Raw genomic sequence first — 8,150 nt, 5'->3', positions numbered from 1 at the left:
ACCGCGTCATTACCTCGTGTGTACCACGTGTGCCGAACGCGGTTACCTGTGGTCTAAAGTTTTGAGCAGCGCAACACTTTTTCGCGCGGCCAACCGCGTGTAAATTTCTTGCACGGCTGTATCTCGTCTGTATCGCGATCTCAAAGCGTCCAACAGCGTCTGCTTCACGGGCAGAAATTTCTGGCCGTGATTCAGCCTCGATACGCCCGTGAAAGGCTCTGTGACCGGGCCCTAAGAACGGGAACAATTTACCTGCAATGAGCGACACAACATACACACACCATGTGATCAGCACACCCGCTAGTTCTCAACAGAGGGAAATTAGCATTTGAGGGAAATTAGCATTTCAGTAGAGTACAACGTATGGCAAAACATACATGAATAGAAACAAAATAAAAATAAATCCAAACAGCTTGACAACATCAATTACATTATTGGGTATGTTGCAAGATTTGTCAGTTGTGGTTTAACTGTTGTCAATTAACTTTTTGTGGAGCACCAAAAGATCACACACACACACACACACACACACACACACACACACACACACACACACACACACACACACACACACACACACACACACACACACACACACACACACACACACACACACACACATATACACATATATATATATATATATATATTTCTTGTTAATTCAAAGTGGTTTCTTACTGTCTGCCTCAAATTCTAAGCTTGCACACCTTTAGTAATGACTGATTAGTCTAGCTTTGTTATAAAATCACATTTTAGGAAACAGCATATGTTTGTCGTTTAAACTACCTGGTTATATGGAAATTTGGTTGAATATTACGTTAACTCGCATGATGGCAATAAATGATAACTGGATTTGTAACAGTTTTGTAGCCAAGCACATTATAAAGGTGAAATGAGATTGCGTCTTTGTTGGGTGAAATTAGTATTGTTATTTTTCACCCATCTCTGTTTATTTTCCATTCGTCTGGACCGTAAACAGATTCAGTCAAGGCTAAGCCAATTCACCTGAGTGACCTCATAATAGATTTTTTTTGTTGCATATTTTACCCATTTCACACAATTGAGGAAAATTTGCAGCCTGTATTTTCAAAGTTATGATTAACGTGTGGTATATTGAAGACAGGAGCTGCCAACTAATTATTTTATGGATGGTAAGTAATACAGTGAATCCTCCCCCGCACCCTGGCAGTTCTTTTTGAGGGATCCAGTCAGAGGTGAAGCTGCTTTTCCTGCTTTCATACAGCCTGTCAGTAGTCTCTGCACACCTTGGCAGCAAGCAGGGGAATCAAAGAATGGGCGCTCATCTGACAAGAGACAAAAGTCATATGCTATTAGATGAAAACCACTTTGCTGCACACTATTGTCATTATTATTTCTATGTTTAGGAAGGTTCAGTGAGTACAGTTTTGTGAGTAAATAAATCGCTCCAAGGATTGATTCTACGTCCGTTTTGGTAGTCATTTACCACCAGTTTTAAACCAGCTTGTTTTTTTTAATAAACTGAATCGTGCTTTGCATGTAAAGCAGACTAGCAAAAAAGCCAACACTTTTTAATGACAAAAGGTTGGCTTGTATGCGTTTCAAAAGTATAATTCTTACATTTGTACTGGTAACCCAGCAAAACAACACTGCATCATTTTTAAACATCAACTTTTAAGGTAGTATTTTCCCCTTTTTTCAACGGAGTAGTCTATCAAAATGCAGTCTTCTGGACCTCTTATTTACAAGGTTTGTAAATTCTGGAAAGAAATGAACACAAAACTCACAAGACCATCAGACAGTGTGCAAAAATAAACACCAGATGGTGCTAGAGCTATTGGAAATGGAAATGGTCTGCATTTATATAGCGCTTTTCAAGTCAATAAAGACTTTCCAAAGTGATTTAGACTGCGCTTCACACTTTTCCCTTTTACACACTAACTAACCGAAAGCAGTGTCAGCCATGTAAGGCAACTACTTGCTATCGGGGACAAAAATGAAAAATTCAATCATTAATAAACAGTCTACTGAAGTCAAAAACAACTGACACAGTCTTATTGGAAAACTATAAGTATTTGTTTTATTCAAGAGCTTCATTTTTTTATTAAGAAATGTGAATTTTATACCATTTTCCCCCGGAGCACTTGTGAGGCGAATATAAATAGAAATTAACATGTGGCTAACACCCACGGTGTTTATTGTTCCTGCTAAATAAAGAATTTTAAATCCATATCAATAATTTCCCCCAAATTTCCTATTAATGAGAGCTTTTGATAACAGCAGATACATACTCCAAATGTTGTCGACCAATAAAAAACATTTTCCAGCATTTTTTCCCCTAAAAAGACATTCCACTCTCCGAGATCAGAATGATATAGAATATCAACAGCATATTTTGCTGGCAGTCAGATAGGTTACTCCAGATGTGAAAATTTCCCCAAAAACCTGGCTTGGTAATTTTGGTTTTGCTGACTTAGCAGTTTTCCCAGAGAGAAATTTTACTCTCCCAGGCCAGAGCAAGTTTTGCCCGGATCACAATCTTTTACAGGCAATCAGGTAGGTCACTCGAGTAGTAAATAACCCTGCTAAAAAGGGAAATGCCATCCAAAAATATTATCGAGTCTCATCGCGGGTGATGCTCTAATGGCGCACACCAATTCTAGTTTACTTTTTGTGCAGCTTAGTACCACGTCGTGGGTAATTTGGTACCAATGATGATGTTAACAACTTGAAGAAAAGCTGAAAACTGAAGAGGCTCAGAAAAACATCACGTGTTTGGTAACCTGCCTCCGTTGACAATCTGCTGCTGCCAAAGGCCTTGACGCTAGATTCCTCACACGGTTGGCCTTAAGTATTTTTATTGTCTCCAGCCTCTCTTTTGGAAACAAGCCCACTTTGGGAGTGTATTCTTGACATGATATGCAAATGCTTCAGCAGAGCCTCCAGCCAACATGAGCTCGTACAAAATGTAATTTTGTCCCAGACAATAAGGATGTGATTAAGCCTACTTTGCATATTACACCAAAGCATCTTGCAATTAGATGTGTCCATGTCCCCAAATTGGGCGACTTAAAAAGATTACTTAGTTTTTTTATCTGCCAATGTCTTTTTCAGTTGAGAAACTCTTGAATTGATTTTGATCAATGGAAAGGTTAGTGGCGGCAACGCAAAACATTTCTTCCTCTTCCATGTCTACTTAGGACATGGGTGTCCAACCTGCTGTCTGCGTCCCGCCGAAGCAACATACACAATAAACCCTTATTTATCAATGGGTTTATGCTCTAAAAAGATATGATAGGCAAAATCCGTGACGTAGAAATCTTTTTTTTTTACAATTACTTGCTAGGGCTGCTGCCTGTTCAACACCGTCATCCCAGACAAGTTGCATCTGAAGCTACACACTGTGGTCTGCCTGCTTCGTTGTTCTACTGGATCAGGGACTTTCTCACCAATAGGCTTAAGGTGGTGAGTATTGGAAAGACAACACCAACCTCAGTACGTCTCAGCCCAGCCGTCATCACGCTATTTACTCATGACTTTGCCGCCATCCATTCCACCAATACAGTCAGGAAATTTGCAGATGACACTAAAGTTCATTTCAGGCAACAATGACACCCAATATAAAGAGGAGATACAACAGCTCTCACTTGTGTTCAACAAACAAACTGGTGCTGAACACTGAGACAACCAAGGAGGTAATCGCGGACTTCAGGAAGGCCAGAAAGACTGACCAAGCCGCCCTCCTCCAAACGACCTATTTAACCTATTCATAGCACCTGGTATTCCCAGGCAGTCTCCCATCCGAGTACTAACCAATCCCGACTTTGCTTACCTTCTCGAGATCGGGTGTTCTGAGGGTGGTATGGCCATATATTGCAAATATGTACATGTAAGTGGACGCCCTGATTTCAGTATTTTATTTTATAGTTGTGAATTCGGCTTGGGACTAACATATTCCTTTGTGCCTGCACTTGAGTTGTTTCATATATTGAAAGATTGTGTGCAAGAAACAAGCAAAAGGTGCCCAATGCGTGTTCATGCAGGTTTCATTTCTGTCGACTCAACAACTTACGGTGCCGTGAAAAGGTATTGGCCCTTTTTCTGAATTATCTATTCGCATATTTTTCTCTCACAAAGGTTTCAGATCATTAAACCAATTTTAATATCACACAGAGACAACCCAAGGAAATACAAAATCCAGTTTCGAAATGTTGATTGCTGTTGCTTTGTTAAGGCACACAAAATGTAGGCCTGCCTGGCCCTATGAAAAAAAACATCCAAGGAACCGCAGGCTTCACTGGCCTCAGCAAAGGTCAGTGTACATGACAGGCAATAACCACTGCTGTCACAAAAGAAAACAGATTGTTGTCTTACATTTTGCCAAAAGAATCTTGATTATCCTCAAGACTTTTGCAGACAAGTCAAAAATTGAACTTCTGAGCTTTCTGAAATTGTTGGAAATTTAGTAGAATGAATAGTTTGTTATCCTGTTGTGTTTGTTCTCCCAGCAAAACAGTTCTACACCAGTGAAACACATTTACAGAAAGCCCTGAGTAAGTGACAGTCACGCCCTGTTTTTAATAATTTTCCTAGAATGTTTGGCAAAATCTGACACTAAACCCCACCCAAGATTGTATGCTACACAGTACTCTCATGCACAGAAGAAAAAAAGTCTGGTTTCTTGTTTTTAGAAAGCTTTCTTGTTTTTAAATGCTTTCCCATTTATTTTGAACGTGCGCATCATGATTGCATCAAGGGCGAAGTTTTGGCATGAACGCAGGAGACGTGTCCCCACCAAAATTGAGACGTTTTTGTTATTTCCCCACCATTATTACGTGATCACTATGTCTTTAGATTGCATGCATGACACAAGTCGTACCAGAAGGAATTTTCACCTCCAAAGCGAAGGGGCGGTATTTCAGATTTTATAAACACACCCTGTGTGATATTAAATCACGGATAATCATAAAGCAAGCTCACAATATCCTGCAGTGAGGAGAGAAAATCATGAGGGTTTACATTATCTTCCTACTGCTAGCACTTGTGGCCATCCCAACATTTTTCACGGATGCTCTAGGTAACTTCCCTGTTTCTTTTTGGATAAACAGTTAAAATAAATTAAAGGATATTCCTTAATACCGATAATGTGAATATTTATATTTCTTCCTACAGAGATCGAAGAGATGAACAATATGATTGAAGGTAAGTCTTTTAAAAATGCACCTTAAGTTCCCAACTAGAGATGGAAATTTCCGTCTTTTTTGGCTCGGCTCAATAAAAAGAGAGCTCTTTTTGCTCGGGGTTGTATTGCCAATTATTATGTAACAGTAAGCTTAAAATTGCCTAAAAGGTTGGAAAAGAAACATATGAAGTACACAGTAATATCAAAAAAGGAAAAAGTGACTGAAAAAAATATATTTTAAGTTAAAAAAGTCTGTCATTGAACGAAACAACGAGTGAAAAATGTTTCCTTATTCCCCAAACAGGCCTTAAAGAAGCCAATAATGGTGAGTTACTGTCCATTGTTGGCGTGCTACCATTTCATATTTTGCATCAACTGTTGATTTAGAACAGGGGTCAGCAACCTTTTTTTTATGAGGAAACACACTTTTTGTATATTAAAACTTAAATCGCTACCAGTTCCATAGCATTTATAAAATAACATGTTATTAATATGTCGTTACTATGTTATTCTCATGTTATTTGTAGGGTGTAATTATTTACGTTATCATACAAATAGGCTTGTTGACCACTAAAAACAAATAACTGTTAGGAAGTACATTTCTAAGAAAATCAAAATTAGTGGTGGGCTATTTTCAGATCCAGTCCACGGGCGATTCAGTTCTTAGGCAATTTTACAAATGTTTACGTTTCCTGTCTTCTATACTGCAAAGGTCTATTCTTCTTGAAAGTAAGGGTGGGTGGATCGTTATATATGAAACAAACTACAATTGGGTGGGTGGAATAGGCAATCAGTAATAACTAATTACCTGTTGCATGTTACTAATTGCATCAGGTAATATAATCGTTCTGAGGCATCAGCAAAATTCATTTTCCAATTTCTAGCATTTTCAAGGATTTCAAGCACCCATACATACCCTGAATGTAGCTCTCAGCTGGCGACCCCTGGCCTAAATGTTTGTGATCTTCATCTGACCAAATCCAAATAGCAAAAAAACCCATAACATTTGTTCACAATTCGTTTGCAGTCAAAGCAGTTCATCTGGACCCACCTCCATTCCTCCGAGGAAGACGCCATCTCAACAGATTGTACAAATCGGGTGGAAAGAGTAGGGACCAGGAAACCAAAGGATGATTCTGTGGAAAATCCAAAGGAAACGTTTTTAATGTCACAATAAATCTTCCCTTAATTGGTTCCTCTGCGTTTTCTTAACATGCCATGAGAGCTTTTGTCAAAATAAGCAAGCATTTAGCATTTTGACGTCTAGAGTGACCTACATGAATGCTTCTGAAAGATTGTGATCCGGGCCAAGCCTGTTATGGACTGGGAGAGTGCTTCCTGGGGAGGAAAGCAAAACCAAAAATACCAAAAGAGCTGTTTTTAATAGCAGTTTTTACATTTGGGGTAACCTACCTGACTGTCTCTGAAAGATGGTGGTTATAACTCAAATCCTTGCCCCTTTTTCGGGTGGACAAAATACAAACAGACAAGCAAGAAACAACAATCATACAAACAAAGAAACAAACAGTTATACTATACACACATACTTACAATAGACCGCAAACGAAAACATTATCACCACCTTTGCTTTGTTTGCGGCTAGAGGTTGGGTAGAGTAGCTAAAGATTTTACTAAAAGTAAAAGTTTTGTTACTTTAGATTAACAGGACTCAAGAAGAAGTAAAAAGTATTCTTCCAAATAATTACTTGTAAAAAAGTACTTGGTGAAAAAACTACTCTGAGTAACTGTAGCATGTAGTGAGTGTTTATTTTTAAAACAACCTTTCAATCCATCCATCCATCCATCCATTATTTGCACCACTTATCTTCAGTGTTTTTTTTTTTAATCCACTCGTCATTGTTCTCCATTGTCTCTCTGCGCCTCTCTCTTAAGATAGTATTGGTTCTGTGGTTAATGCCGCAATTTAATTTAAACCAGGAGCGAACCTGTCAAACATGACGGGTAAACTTAGAAAAAATCTCCCTCAAATTACTAAACGAAAACAAAAGATTAACCATGTTTATTTATTTTAGATTCTCCCCGTCCCCAATTTTGACTGCCAAAATGGAGCAGAGAGAATTAAAAGATAAACTAAAAACAGGTGAGCTGAAACACCGGGATGAGTAAAGTTAGAATGTTGTTTATTATCTAGTTCAGACCTGGGCACTCCGGTCCTGGAGGGCCATACGTCCTGCCAGATTTTAAAGTTTTCTTTTCTATAACTCAGGTGATACAAATTATAACCTCGTTAGCAAGCTAGCAAGTGCTCGTTAACGATACTGGTGATTGGAATCACATGTATTGGATCAGAGAAACCTCAAAAATCATGCAGAACATACGGCCCTCCAGGACCGGAGTGCCCAGGTCTGATCTAGTTTATGATTTTTCCATTCTCAAACTATAAAAAATAACCTTATATTGAACACCACAAAAACAAAAGCACTCATACTGGAGCCCCACTCATTACAAACAAAGACTTTTCCTGGGGGTGCACATCTCCGACGACCTCTCCTGGTCTGCAAACACCAGAGCGGTGGTACGGAAGGTCCAGCACCGACTCCATTTCCCGAGAGTGCTCAGGAAAAATCATCTGAAACAGCAGCTGCTAGTGTACTTCTACAGAGCCACAGTGGAGAGCATTCTGACATACTGCATTACGGTGTGGTGTGCTGGGAGCACGGCAGCAGACAGGAAAACACTTCAGAGGGTCATTAACACAGCCCAGAGAATCGTTGGTTGCTCTCCGACCAGTCTGGAGGACATTGCCTGCTCTCGCTACCTCAGCAGAGCAGGAAGCATCATCGATGACTCTTCTCACCCCGGCCACCACCCATTTGACCTGCTGCCCTCCGGCAGACGCTACAGGTCATACAAAACAAAAAGAAACATATTCAGAGACAGTTTCTTCTCCAGAGCCATCACCAACCTAACCACACACCGCACAAAAAACTGAAACTCTCCACAAATGCCCTTTAAGGAAGAATACCTG

At 39.5% G+C, this 8,150-nt stretch overlaps 1 long non-coding RNA gene across 1 annotated transcript; it reads left to right on the top strand.

Moving 5' to 3' along the window:
- The first annotated feature begins 4,944 nt into the window (after positions 1–4,944).
- Positions 4,945–6,308, top strand: LOC148353577 (uncharacterized). The gene is made up of 4 exons (XR_015852395.1): positions 4,945–5,056; positions 5,152–5,181; positions 5,466–5,486; positions 6,189–6,308. It is a non-coding gene; the product is annotated as an uncharacterized LOC148353577 (long non-coding RNA).
- The last annotated feature ends 1,842 nt before the right edge of the window (positions 6,309–8,150 follow it).

Source organism: Urocampus carinirostris, chromosome 13 (genome assembly GCF_059441175.1).
Source record: "Urocampus carinirostris isolate Australia breed hairy pipefish chromosome 13, RoL_Ucar_1.0, whole genome shotgun sequence".
Taxonomy (NCBI): domain Eukaryota; kingdom Metazoa; phylum Chordata; class Actinopteri; order Syngnathiformes; family Syngnathidae; genus Urocampus; species Urocampus carinirostris.
Note: the sequence above shows the minus strand (reverse complement) of the source record. Positions and strands in the feature narration are given on the sequence as shown.